Genomic DNA, 9,487 nt, shown 5'->3' on the forward strand with positions numbered 1-9,487 from the left:
TGAAGGGGACCCAATCAATCAATCAGTCAGTCAGTCAGTCAGTCAGTCTTTTGATTACACTATTTAAATAGGCCCCATTTGGGGTCAGCTTTCGCTTACGGCCATACCACTCTGAAAAAGCCTGATCTCATCTGAACTCGGAAGCAAAGCAGAGTTGGGCCTGGTTAGTACTCGGTTGGGAGACTGAATGGGAATACTAGGTGCTGTAAGCTTTTTATTTGGATCAGTGTTTTCATGGCCTCTGCACAACATCCTGTTTTGGGATAAAGGTTGGACACAGGTTTGAAGGGGACCCAATCAATCAATCAGTCAGTCAGTCAGTCAGTTTTGATTACACTATTTAAATAGGCCCCATTTGGGGTCAGCTTTCGCTTACGGCCATACCACTCTGAAAAAGCCTGATCTCATCTGAACTCGGAAGCAAAGCAGAGTTGGGCCTGGTTAGTACTCGGTTGGGAGACTGAATGGGAATACTAGGTGCTGTAAGCTTTTTATTTGGATCAGTGTTTTCATGGCCTCTGCACAACATCCTGTTTTGGGATAAAGGTTGGACACAGGTTTGAAGGGGACCCAATCAATCAATCAGTCAGTCAGTCAGTCAGTCTTTTGATTACACTATTTAAATAGGCCCCATTTGGGGTCAGCTTTCGCTTACGGCCATACCACTCTGAAAAAGCCTGATCTCATCTGAACTCGGAAGCAAAGCAGAGTTGGGCCTGGTTAGTACTCGGTTGGGAGACTGAATGGGAATACTAGGTGCTGTAAGCTTTTTATTTGGATCAGTGTTTTCATGGCCTCTGCACAACATCCTGTTTTGGGATAAAGGTTGGACACAGGTTTGAAGGGGACCCAATCAATCAATCAGTCAGTCAGTCAGTCAGTCAGTCTTTTGATTACACTATTTAAATAGGCCCCATTTGGGGTCAGCTTTCGCTTACGGCCATACCACTCTGAAAAAGCCTGATCTCATCTGAACTCGGAAGCAAAGCAGAGTTGGGCCTGGTTAGTACTCGGTTGGGAGACTGAATGGGAATACTAGGTGCTGTAAGCTTTTTATTTGGATCAGTGTTTTCATGGCCTCTGCACAACATCCTGTTTTGGGATAAAGGTTGGACACAGGTTTGAAGGGGACCCAATCAATCAATCAATCAGTCAGTCAGTCTTTTGATTACACTATTTAAATAGGCCCCATTTGGGGTCAGCTTTCGCTTACGGCCATACCACTCTGAAAAAGCCTGATCTCATCTGAACTCGGAAGCAAAGCAGAGTTGGGCCTGGTTAGTACTCGGTTGGGAGACTGAATGGGAATACTAGGTGCTGTAAGCTTTTTATTTGGATCAGTGTTTTCATGGCCTCTGCACAACATCCTGTTTTGGGATAAAGGTTGGACACAGGTTTGAAGGGGACCCAATCAATCAATCAATCAGTCAGTCAGTCAGTCAGTCTTTTGATTACACTATTTAAATAGGCCCCATTTGGGGTCAGCTTTCGCTTACGGCCATACCACTCTGAAAAAGCCTGATCTCATCTGAACTCGGAAGCAAAGCAGAGTTGGGCCTGGTTAGTACTCGGTTGGGAGACTGAATGGGAATACTAGGTGCTGTAAGCTTTTTATTTGGATCAGTGTTTTCATGGCCTCTGCACAACATCCTGTTTTGGGATAAAGGTTGGACACAGGTTTGAAGGGGACCCAATCAATCAATCAGTCAGTCAGTCAGTCAGTCAGTCAGTTTTGATTACACTATTTAAATAGGCCCCATTTGGGGTCAGCTTTCGCTTACGGCCATACCACTCTGAAAAAGCCTGATCTCATCTGAACTCGGAAGCAAAGCAGAGTTGGGCCTGGTTAGTACTCGGTTGGGAGACTGAATGGGAATACTAGGTGCTGTAAGCTTTTTATTTGGATCAGTGTTTTCATGGCCTCTGCACAACATCCTGTTTTGGGATAAAGGTTGGACACAGGTTTGAAGGGGACCCAATCAATCAATCAATCAGTCAGTCAGTCAGTCTTTTGATTACACTATTTAAATAGGCCCCATTTGGGGTCAGCTTTCGCTTACGGCCATACCACTCTGAAAAAGCCTGATCTCATCTGAACTCGGAAGCAAAGCAGAGTTGGGCCTGGTTAGTACTCGGTTGGGAGACTGAATGGGAATACTAGGTGCTGTAAGCTTTTTATTTGGATCAGTGTTTTCATGGCCTCTGCACAACATCCTGTTTTGGGATAAAGGTTGGACACAGGTTTGAAGGGGACCCAATCAATCAATCAGTCAGTCAGTCAGTCAGTCTTTTGATTACACTATTTAAATAGGCCCCATTTGGGGTCAGCTTTCGCTTACGGCCATACCACTCTGAAAAAGCCTGATCTCATCTGAACTCGGAAGCAAAGCAGAGTTGGGCCTGGTTAGTACTCGGTTGGGAGACTGAATGGGAATACTAGGTGCTGTAAGCTTTTTATTTGGATCAGTGTTTTCATGGCCTCTGCACAACATCCTGTTTTGGGATAAAGGTTGGACACAGGTTTGAAGGGGACCCAATCAATCAATCAGTCAGTCAGTCAGTCTTTTGATTACACTATTTAAATAGGCCCCATTTGGGGTCAGCTTTCGCTTACGGCCATACCACTCTGAAAAAGCCTGATCTCATCTGAACTCGGAAGCAAAGCAGAGTTGGGCCTGGTTAGTACTCGGTTGGGAGACTGAATGGGAATACTAGGTGCTGTAAGCTTTTTATTTGGATCAGTGTTTTCATGGCCTCTGCACAACATCCTGTTTTGGGATAAAGGTTGGACACAGGTTTGAAGGGGACCCAATCAATCAATCAATCAGTCAGTCAGTCAGTCAGTTTTTTGATTACACTATTTAAATAGGCCCCATTTGGGGTCAGCTTTCGCTTACGGCCATACCACTCTGAAAAAGCCTGATCTCATCTGAACTCGGAAGCAAAGCAGAGTTGGGCCTGGTTAGTACTCGGTTGGGAGACTGAATGGGAATACTAGGTGCTGTAAGCTTTTTATTTGGATCAGTGTTTTCATGGCCTCTGCACAACATCCTGTTTTGGGATAAAGGTTGGACACAGGTTTGAAGGGGACCCAATCAATCAATCAGTCAGTCAGTCAGTCAGTCAGTCAGTTTTTGATTACACTATTTAAATAGGCCCCATTTGGGGTCAGCTTTCGCTTACGGCCATACCACTCTGAAAAAGCCTGATCTCATCTGAACTCGGAAGCAAAGCAGAGTTGGGCCTGGTTAGTACTCGGTTGGGAGACTGAATGGGAATACTAGGTGCTGTAAGCTTTTTATTTGGATCAGTGTTTTCATGGCCTCTGCACAACATCCTGTTTTGGGATAAAGGTTGGACACAGGTTTGAAGGGGACCCAATCAATCAATCAGTCAGTCAGTCTTTTGATTACACTATTTAAATAGGCCCCATTTGGGGTCAGCTTTCGCTTACGGCCATACCACTCTGAAAAAGCCTGATCTCATCTGAACTCGGAAGCAAAGCAGAGTTGGGCCTGGTTAGTACTCGGTTGGGAGACTGAATGGGAATACTAGGTGCTGTAAGCTTTTTATTTGGATCAGTGTTTTCATGGCCTCTGCACAACATCCTGTTTTGGGATAAAGGTTGGACACAGGTTTGAAGGGGACCCAATCAATCAATCAGTCAGTCAGTCAGTCAGTCAGTTTTTTGATTACACTATTTAAATAGGCCCCATTTGGGGTCAGCTTTCGCTTACGGCCATACCACTCTGAAAAAGCCTGATCTCATCTGAACTCGGAAGCAAAGCAGAGTTGGGCCTGGTTAGTACTCGGTTGGGAGACTGAATGGGAATACTAGGTGCTGTAAGCTTTTTATTTGGATCAGTGTTTTCATGGCCTCTGCACAACATCCTGTTTTGGGATAAAGGTTGGACACAGGTTTGAAGGGGACCCAATCAATCAATCAGTCAGTCAGTCAGTCAGTCTTTTGATTACACTATTTAAATAGGCCCCATTTGGGGTCAGCTTTCGCTTACGGCCATACCACTCTGAAAAAGCCTGATCTCATCTGAACTCGGAAGCAAAGCAGAGTTGGGCCTGGTTAGTACTCGGTTGGGAGACTGAATGGGAATACTAGGTGCTGTAAGCTTTTTATTTGGATCAGTGTTTTCATGGCCTCTGCACAACATCCTGTTTTGGGATAAAGGTTGGACACAGGTTTGAAGGGGACCCAATCAATCAATCAGTCAGTCAGTCAGTCAGTCAGTCTTTTGATTACACTATTTAAATAGGCCCCATTTGGGGTCAGCTTTCGCTTACGGCCATACCACTCTGAAAAAGCCTGATCTCATCTGAACTCGGAAGCAAAGCAGAGTTGGGCCTGGTTAGTACTCGGTTGGGAGACTGAATGGGAATACTAGGTGCTGTAAGCTTTTTATTTGGATCAGTGTTTTCATGGCCTCTGCACAACATCCTGTTTTGGGATAAAGGTTGGACACAGGTTTGAAGGGGACCCAATCAATCAATCAGTCAGTCAGTCAGTCAGTCTTTTGATTACACTATTTAAATAGGCCCCATTTGGGGTCAGCTTTCGCTTACGGCCATACCACTCTGAAAAAGCCTGATCTCATCTGAACTCGGAAGCAAAGCAGAGTTGGGCCTGGTTAGTACTCGGTTGGGAGACTGAATGGGAATACTAGGTGCTGTAAGCTTTTTATTTGGATCAGTGTTTTCATGGCCTCTGCACAACATCCTGTTTTGGGATAAAGGTTGGACACAGGTTTGAAGGGGACCCAATCAATCAATCAGTCAGTCAGTCTTTTGATTACACTATTTAAATAGGCCCCATTTGGGGTCAGCTTTCGCTTACGGCCATACCACTCTGAAAAAGCCTGATCTCATCTGAACTCGGAAGCAAAGCAGAGTTGGGCCTGGTTAGTACTCGGTTGGGAGACTGAATGGGAATACTAGGTGCTGTAAGCTTTTTATTTGGATCAGTGTTTTCATGGCCTCTGCACAACATCCTGTTTTGGGATAAAGGTTGGACACAGGTTTGAAGGGGACCCAATCAATCAATCAGTCAGTCAGTCAGTCAGTCTTTTGATTACACTATTTAAATAGGCCCCATTTGGGGTCAGCTTTCGCTTACGGCCATACCACTCTGAAAAAGCCTGATCTCATCTGAACTCGGAAGCAAAGCAGAGTTGGGCCTGGTTAGTACTCGGTTGGGAGACTGAATGGGAATACTAGGTGCTGTAAGCTTTTTATTTGGATCAGTGTTTTCATGGCCTCTGCACAACATCCTGTTTTGGGATAAAGGTTGGACACAGGTTTGAAGGGGACCCAATCAATCAATCAGTCAGTCAGTCAGTCAGTCAGTTTTGATTACACTATTTAAATAGGCCCCATTTGGGGTCAGCTTTCGCTTACGGCCATACCACTCTGAAAAAGCCTGATCTCATCTGAACTCGGAAGCAAAGCAGAGTTGGGCCTGGTTAGTACTCGGTTGGGAGACTGAATGGGAATACTAGGTGCTGTAAGCTTTTTATTTGGATCAGTGTTTTCATGGCCTCTGCACAACATCCTGTTTTGGGATAAAGGTTGGACACAGGTTTGAAGGGGACCCAATCAATCAATCAATCAGTCAGTCAGTCTTTTGATTACACTATTTAAATAGGCCCCATTTGGGGTCAGCTTTCGCTTACGGCCATACCACTCTGAAAAAGCCTGATCTCATCTGAACTCGGAAGCAAAGCAGAGTTGGGCCTGGTTAGTACTCGGTTGGGAGACTGAATGGGAATACTAGGTGCTGTAAGCTTTTTATTTGGATCAGTGTTTTCATGGCCTCTGCACAACATCCTGTTTTGGGATAAAGGTTGGACACAGGTTTGAAGGGGACCCAATCAATCAATCAGTCAGTCAGTCAGTCAGTCAGTTTTGATTACACTATTTAAATAGGCCCCATTTGGGGTCAGCTTTCGCTTACGGCCATACCACTCTGAAAAAGCCTGATCTCATCTGAACTCGGAAGCAAAGCAGAGTTGGGCCTGGTTAGTACTCGGTTGGGAGACTGAATGGGAATACTAGGTGCTGTAAGCTTTTTATTTGGATCAGTGTTTTCATGGCCTCTGCACAACATCCTGTTTTGGGATAAAGGTTGGACACAGGTTTGAAGGGGACCCAATCAATCAATCAATCAGTCAGTCAGTCAGTCTTTTTGATTACACTATTTAAATAGGCCCCATTTGGGGTCAGCTTTCGCTTACGGCCATACCACTCTGAAAAAGCCTGATCTCATCTGAACTCGGAAGCAAAGCAGAGTTGGGCCTGGTTAGTACTCGGTTGGGAGACTGAATGGGAATACTAGGTGCTGTAAGCTTTTTATTTGGATCAGTGTTTTCATGGCCTCTGCACAACATCCTGTTTTGGGATAAAGGTTGGACACAGGTTTGAAGGGGACCCAATCAATCAATCAGTCAGTCAGTCAGTCAGTCTTTTGATTACACTATTTAAATAGGCCCCATTTGGGGTCAGCTTTCGCTTACGGCCATACCACTCTGAAAAAGCCTGATCTCATCTGAACTCGGAAGCAAAGCAGAGTTGGGCCTGGTTAGTACTCGGTTGGGAGACTGAATGGGAATACTAGGTGCTGTAAGCTTTTTATTTGGATCAGTGTTTTCATGGCCTCTGCACAACATCCTGTTTTGGGATAAAGGTTGGACACAGGTTTGAAGGGGACCCAATCAATCAATCAGTCAGTCAGTCAGTCAGTCAGTTTTGATTACACTATTTAAATAGGCCCCATTTGGGGTCAGCTTTCGCTTACGGCCATACCACTCTGAAAAAGCCTGATCTCATCTGAACTCGGAAGCAAAGCAGAGTTGGGCCTGGTTAGTACTCGGTTGGGAGACTGAATGGGAATACTAGGTGCTGTAAGCTTTTTATTTGGATCAGTGTTTTCATGGCCTCTGCACAACATCCTGTTTTGGGATAAAGGTTGGACACAGGTTTGAAGGGGACCCAATCAATCAATCAGTCAGTCAGTCAGTCTTTTGATTACACTATTTAAATAGGCCCCATTTGGGGTCAGCTTTCGCTTACGGCCATACCACTCTGAAAAAGCCTGATCTCATCTGAACTCGGAAGCAAAGCAGAGTTGGGCCTGGTTAGTACTCGGTTGGGAGACTGAATGGGAATACTAGGTGCTGTAAGCTTTTTATTTGGATCAGTGTTTTCATGGCCTCTGCACAACATCCTGTTTTGGGATAAAGGTTGGACACAGGTTTGAAGGGGACCCAATCAATCAATCAGTCAGTCAGTCAGTCAGTCTTTTGATTACACTATTTAAATAGGCCCCATTTGGGGTCAGCTTTCGCTTACGGCCATACCACTCTGAAAAAGCCTGATCTCATCTGAACTCGGAAGCAAAGCAGAGTTGGGCCTGGTTAGTACTCGGTTGGGAGACTGAATGGGAATACTAGGTGCTGTAAGCTTTTTATTTGGATCAGTGTTTTCATGGCCTCTGCACAACATCCTGTTTTGGGATAAAGGTTGGACACAGGTTTGAAGGGGACCCAATCAATCAATCAGTCAGTCAGTCAGTCAGTCTTTTGATTACACTATTTAAATAGGCCCCATTTGGGGTCAGCTTTCGCTTACGGCCATACCACTCTGAAAAAGCCTGATCTCATCTGAACTCGGAAGCAAAGCAGAGTTGGGCCTGGTTAGTACTCGGTTGGGAGACTGAATGGGAATACTAGGTGCTGTAAGCTTTTTATTTGGATCAGTGTTTTCATGGCCTCTGCACAACATCCTGTTTTGGGATAAAGGTTGGACACAGGTTTGAAGGGGACCCAATCAATCAATCAGTCAGTCAGTCAGTCAGTCAGTCTTTTGATTACACTATTTAAATAGGCCCCATTTGGGGTCAGCTTTCGCTTACGGCCATACCACTCTGAAAAAGCCTGATCTCATCTGAACTCGGAAGCAAAGCAGAGTTGGGCCTGGTTAGTACTCGGTTGGGAGACTGAATGGGAATACTAGGTGCTGTAAGCTTTTTATTTGGATCAGTGTTTTCATGGCCTCTGCACAACATCCTGTTTTGGGATAAAGGTTGGACACAGGTTTGAAGGGGACCCAATCAATCAATCAGTCAGTCAGTCAGTCAGTCTTTTGATTACACTATTTAAATAGGCCCCATTTGGGGTCAGCTTTCGCTTACGGCCATACCACTCTGAAAAAGCCTGATCTCATCTGAACTCGGAAGCAAAGCAGAGTTGGGCCTGGTTAGTACTCGGTTGGGAGACTGAATGGGAATACTAGGTGCTGTAAGCTTTTTATTTGGATCAGTGTTTTCATGGCCTCTGCACAACATCCTGTTTTGGGATAAAGGTTGGACACAGGTTTGAAGGGGACCCAATCAATCAATCAGTCAGTCAGTCAGTTTTGATTACACTATTTAAATAGGCCCCATTTGGGGTCAGCTTTCGCTTACGGCCATACCACTCTGAAAAAGCCTGATCTCATCTGAACTCGGAAGCAAAGCAGAGTTGGGCCTGGTTAGTACTCGGTTGGGAGACTGAATGGGAATACTAGGTGCTGTAAGCTTTTTATTTGGATCAGTGTTTTCATGGCCTCTGCACAACATCCTGTTTTGGGATAAAGGTTGGACACAGGTTTGAAGGGGACCCAATCAATCAATCAATCAGTCAGTCAGTCTTTTGATTACACTATTTAAATAGGCCCCATTTGGGGTCAGCTTTCGCTTACGGCCATACCACTCTGAAAAAGCCTGATCTCATCTGAACTCGGAAGCAAAGCAGAGTTGGGCCTGGTTAGTACTCGGTTGGGAGACTGAATGGGAATACTAGGTGCTGTAAGCTTTTTATTTGGATCAGTGTTTTCATGGCCTCTGCACAACATCCTGTTTTGGGATAAAGGTTGGACACAGGTTTGAAGGGGACCCAATCAATCAATCAGTCAGTCAGTCAGTCAGTCTTTTGATTACACTATTTAAATAGGCCCCATTTGGGGTCAGCTTTCGCTTACGGCCATACCACTCTGAAAAAGCCTGATCTCATCTGAACTCGGAAGCAAAGCAGAGTTGGGCCTGGTTAGTACTCGGTTGGGAGACTGAATGGGAATACTAGGTGCTGTAAGCTTTTTATTTGGATCAGTGTTTTCATGGCCTCTGCACAACATCCTGTTTTGGGATAAAGGTTGGACACAGGTTTGAAGGGGACCCAATCAATCAATCAATCAGTCAGTCAGTCTTTTGATTACACTATTTAAATAGGCCCCATTTGGGGTCAGCTTTCGCTTACGGCCATACCACTCTGAAAAAGCCTGATCTCATCTGAACTCGGAAGCAAAGCAGAGTTGGGCCTGGTTAGTACTCGGTTGGGAGACTGAATGGGAATACTAGGTGCTGTAAGCTTTTTATTTGGATCAGTGTTTTCATGGCCTCTGCACAACATCCTGTTTTGGGATAAAGGTTGGACACAGGTTT

General features: G+C 45.0%; 34 non-coding genes across 34 annotated transcripts; all 34 read left to right on the forward strand.

The window, feature by feature from the left end:
• Positions 1–93: 93 nt before the first annotated feature.
• LOC128631281 (5S ribosomal RNA) lies at positions 94–212 on the forward strand. Its single transcript, XR_008395455.1, has one exon. It is a non-coding gene; the product is annotated as a 5S ribosomal RNA (ribosomal RNA).
• A 158-nt stretch (positions 213–370) lies between these two features.
• Positions 371–489, forward strand: LOC128631282 (5S ribosomal RNA). Its single transcript, XR_008395456.1, has one exon. It is a non-coding gene; the product is annotated as a 5S ribosomal RNA (ribosomal RNA).
• Positions 490–649: 160 nt separating this feature from the next.
• LOC128631284 (5S ribosomal RNA) lies at positions 650–768 on the forward strand. The gene has a single exon (XR_008395458.1). It is a non-coding gene; the product is annotated as a 5S ribosomal RNA (ribosomal RNA).
• A 164-nt stretch (positions 769–932) lies between these two features.
• Positions 933–1,051, forward strand: LOC128631285 (5S ribosomal RNA). The gene has a single exon (XR_008395459.1). It is a non-coding gene; the product is annotated as a 5S ribosomal RNA (ribosomal RNA).
• Positions 1,052–1,207: 156 nt separating this feature from the next.
• Positions 1,208–1,326, forward strand: LOC128631286 (5S ribosomal RNA). The gene has a single exon (XR_008395460.1). It is a non-coding gene; the product is annotated as a 5S ribosomal RNA (ribosomal RNA).
• A 164-nt stretch (positions 1,327–1,490) lies between these two features.
• LOC128631287 (5S ribosomal RNA) lies at positions 1,491–1,609 on the forward strand. The gene has a single exon (XR_008395461.1). It is a non-coding gene; the product is annotated as a 5S ribosomal RNA (ribosomal RNA).
• A 166-nt stretch (positions 1,610–1,775) lies between these two features.
• On the forward strand, positions 1,776–1,894 carry LOC128631288 (5S ribosomal RNA). The gene has a single exon (XR_008395462.1). It is a non-coding gene; the product is annotated as a 5S ribosomal RNA (ribosomal RNA).
• A 160-nt stretch (positions 1,895–2,054) lies between these two features.
• Positions 2,055–2,173, forward strand: LOC128631289 (5S ribosomal RNA). Its single transcript, XR_008395463.1, has one exon. It is a non-coding gene; the product is annotated as a 5S ribosomal RNA (ribosomal RNA).
• A 160-nt stretch (positions 2,174–2,333) lies between these two features.
• On the forward strand, positions 2,334–2,452 carry LOC128631290 (5S ribosomal RNA). The gene has a single exon (XR_008395464.1). It is a non-coding gene; the product is annotated as a 5S ribosomal RNA (ribosomal RNA).
• A 156-nt stretch (positions 2,453–2,608) lies between these two features.
• Positions 2,609–2,727, forward strand: LOC128631291 (5S ribosomal RNA). The gene has a single exon (XR_008395465.1). It is a non-coding gene; the product is annotated as a 5S ribosomal RNA (ribosomal RNA).
• Positions 2,728–2,891: 164 nt separating this feature from the next.
• Positions 2,892–3,010, forward strand: LOC128631292 (5S ribosomal RNA). Its single transcript, XR_008395466.1, has one exon. It is a non-coding gene; the product is annotated as a 5S ribosomal RNA (ribosomal RNA).
• Positions 3,011–3,177: 167 nt separating this feature from the next.
• LOC128631293 (5S ribosomal RNA) lies at positions 3,178–3,296 on the forward strand. The gene has a single exon (XR_008395467.1). It is a non-coding gene; the product is annotated as a 5S ribosomal RNA (ribosomal RNA).
• A 152-nt stretch (positions 3,297–3,448) lies between these two features.
• Positions 3,449–3,567, forward strand: LOC128631295 (5S ribosomal RNA). Its single transcript, XR_008395469.1, has one exon. It is a non-coding gene; the product is annotated as a 5S ribosomal RNA (ribosomal RNA).
• A 164-nt stretch (positions 3,568–3,731) lies between these two features.
• On the forward strand, positions 3,732–3,850 carry LOC128631296 (5S ribosomal RNA). Its single transcript, XR_008395470.1, has one exon. It is a non-coding gene; the product is annotated as a 5S ribosomal RNA (ribosomal RNA).
• A 160-nt stretch (positions 3,851–4,010) lies between these two features.
• Positions 4,011–4,129, forward strand: LOC128631297 (5S ribosomal RNA). The gene has a single exon (XR_008395471.1). It is a non-coding gene; the product is annotated as a 5S ribosomal RNA (ribosomal RNA).
• A 164-nt stretch (positions 4,130–4,293) lies between these two features.
• On the forward strand, positions 4,294–4,412 carry LOC128631298 (5S ribosomal RNA). Its single transcript, XR_008395472.1, has one exon. It is a non-coding gene; the product is annotated as a 5S ribosomal RNA (ribosomal RNA).
• A 160-nt stretch (positions 4,413–4,572) lies between these two features.
• Positions 4,573–4,691, forward strand: LOC128631299 (5S ribosomal RNA). Its single transcript, XR_008395473.1, has one exon. It is a non-coding gene; the product is annotated as a 5S ribosomal RNA (ribosomal RNA).
• Positions 4,692–4,843: 152 nt separating this feature from the next.
• On the forward strand, positions 4,844–4,962 carry LOC128631300 (5S ribosomal RNA). Its single transcript, XR_008395474.1, has one exon. It is a non-coding gene; the product is annotated as a 5S ribosomal RNA (ribosomal RNA).
• Positions 4,963–5,122: 160 nt separating this feature from the next.
• LOC128631301 (5S ribosomal RNA) lies at positions 5,123–5,241 on the forward strand. Its single transcript, XR_008395475.1, has one exon. It is a non-coding gene; the product is annotated as a 5S ribosomal RNA (ribosomal RNA).
• Positions 5,242–5,403: 162 nt separating this feature from the next.
• LOC128631302 (5S ribosomal RNA) lies at positions 5,404–5,522 on the forward strand. Its single transcript, XR_008395476.1, has one exon. It is a non-coding gene; the product is annotated as a 5S ribosomal RNA (ribosomal RNA).
• Positions 5,523–5,678: 156 nt separating this feature from the next.
• On the forward strand, positions 5,679–5,797 carry LOC128631303 (5S ribosomal RNA). Its single transcript, XR_008395477.1, has one exon. It is a non-coding gene; the product is annotated as a 5S ribosomal RNA (ribosomal RNA).
• A 162-nt stretch (positions 5,798–5,959) lies between these two features.
• On the forward strand, positions 5,960–6,078 carry LOC128631304 (5S ribosomal RNA). Its single transcript, XR_008395478.1, has one exon. It is a non-coding gene; the product is annotated as a 5S ribosomal RNA (ribosomal RNA).
• Positions 6,079–6,239: 161 nt separating this feature from the next.
• On the forward strand, positions 6,240–6,358 carry LOC128631306 (5S ribosomal RNA). The gene has a single exon (XR_008395480.1). It is a non-coding gene; the product is annotated as a 5S ribosomal RNA (ribosomal RNA).
• A 160-nt stretch (positions 6,359–6,518) lies between these two features.
• On the forward strand, positions 6,519–6,637 carry LOC128631307 (5S ribosomal RNA). The gene has a single exon (XR_008395481.1). It is a non-coding gene; the product is annotated as a 5S ribosomal RNA (ribosomal RNA).
• A 162-nt stretch (positions 6,638–6,799) lies between these two features.
• Positions 6,800–6,918, forward strand: LOC128631308 (5S ribosomal RNA). The gene has a single exon (XR_008395482.1). It is a non-coding gene; the product is annotated as a 5S ribosomal RNA (ribosomal RNA).
• A 156-nt stretch (positions 6,919–7,074) lies between these two features.
• On the forward strand, positions 7,075–7,193 carry LOC128631309 (5S ribosomal RNA). Its single transcript, XR_008395483.1, has one exon. It is a non-coding gene; the product is annotated as a 5S ribosomal RNA (ribosomal RNA).
• A 160-nt stretch (positions 7,194–7,353) lies between these two features.
• On the forward strand, positions 7,354–7,472 carry LOC128631310 (5S ribosomal RNA). Its single transcript, XR_008395484.1, has one exon. It is a non-coding gene; the product is annotated as a 5S ribosomal RNA (ribosomal RNA).
• A 160-nt stretch (positions 7,473–7,632) lies between these two features.
• On the forward strand, positions 7,633–7,751 carry LOC128631311 (5S ribosomal RNA). Its single transcript, XR_008395485.1, has one exon. It is a non-coding gene; the product is annotated as a 5S ribosomal RNA (ribosomal RNA).
• A 164-nt stretch (positions 7,752–7,915) lies between these two features.
• LOC128631312 (5S ribosomal RNA) lies at positions 7,916–8,034 on the forward strand. The gene has a single exon (XR_008395486.1). It is a non-coding gene; the product is annotated as a 5S ribosomal RNA (ribosomal RNA).
• Positions 8,035–8,194: 160 nt separating this feature from the next.
• LOC128631313 (5S ribosomal RNA) lies at positions 8,195–8,313 on the forward strand. Its single transcript, XR_008395487.1, has one exon. It is a non-coding gene; the product is annotated as a 5S ribosomal RNA (ribosomal RNA).
• A 154-nt stretch (positions 8,314–8,467) lies between these two features.
• On the forward strand, positions 8,468–8,586 carry LOC128631314 (5S ribosomal RNA). The gene has a single exon (XR_008395488.1). It is a non-coding gene; the product is annotated as a 5S ribosomal RNA (ribosomal RNA).
• A 156-nt stretch (positions 8,587–8,742) lies between these two features.
• On the forward strand, positions 8,743–8,861 carry LOC128631315 (5S ribosomal RNA). Its single transcript, XR_008395489.1, has one exon. It is a non-coding gene; the product is annotated as a 5S ribosomal RNA (ribosomal RNA).
• Positions 8,862–9,021: 160 nt separating this feature from the next.
• LOC128631317 (5S ribosomal RNA) lies at positions 9,022–9,140 on the forward strand. The gene has a single exon (XR_008395491.1). It is a non-coding gene; the product is annotated as a 5S ribosomal RNA (ribosomal RNA).
• Positions 9,141–9,296: 156 nt separating this feature from the next.
• LOC128631318 (5S ribosomal RNA) lies at positions 9,297–9,415 on the forward strand. The gene has a single exon (XR_008395492.1). It is a non-coding gene; the product is annotated as a 5S ribosomal RNA (ribosomal RNA).
• Positions 9,416–9,487: the final 72 nt, after the last annotated feature.

Source organism: Ictalurus punctatus, unplaced genomic scaffold (genome assembly GCF_001660625.3).
Source record: "Ictalurus punctatus breed USDA103 unplaced genomic scaffold, Coco_2.0 tig00006821, whole genome shotgun sequence".
Lineage (NCBI taxonomy): Eukaryota > Metazoa > Chordata > Actinopteri > Siluriformes > Ictaluridae > Ictalurus > Ictalurus punctatus.